Source organism: Agrilus planipennis, unplaced genomic scaffold, assembly GCF_000699045.2.
Source record: "Agrilus planipennis isolate EAB-ADULT unplaced genomic scaffold, Apla_2.0 scaffold728, whole genome shotgun sequence".
NCBI classification, from domain to species: Eukaryota; Metazoa; Arthropoda; class Insecta; order Coleoptera; family Buprestidae; genus Agrilus; species Agrilus planipennis.
This window is the reverse complement of record NW_020439384.1, coordinates 1-448: the sequence shown is the minus strand read 5'-3', so window position 1 is coordinate 448 and position 448 is coordinate 1.

The window sequence follows — 448 nt, the reverse complement described above, 5'->3', positions numbered from 1 at the left end:
TCACACATCAATAATCATTCTTAATAATAATTAAGTTGATTTAATTTCGAGATAAAATTAATCTAAATAAATTAATTGCAACTTACAATTATAATTGCAATTAATTGTAACTGATATTAAATTAATCACAATTAATTTTTTAATGAATTGAGTAATCGATTGAAATTTTAATTCATTAATGCCCAACACCGGGTGCAAATAATAAAGCGCCTGTGAATAACCTATTTCACTCACATCCACTTATAAGTATGGAGTGGGCCACATTCTAATTTAATTAAAACATGGGCATAGATAAGCAAGGGCAAGGGGGGCAGTGTCTCCCAACAAATATGCTCATTGTCCCCTCCCCCTGGAAAAATCACGTTGTCAAACAGGGGTAATGGGGGTATTGTTTAACGCGTCGAGATGTGACAAAGAAACTGGACGTTTGCAGTTCGTTAATTTTATA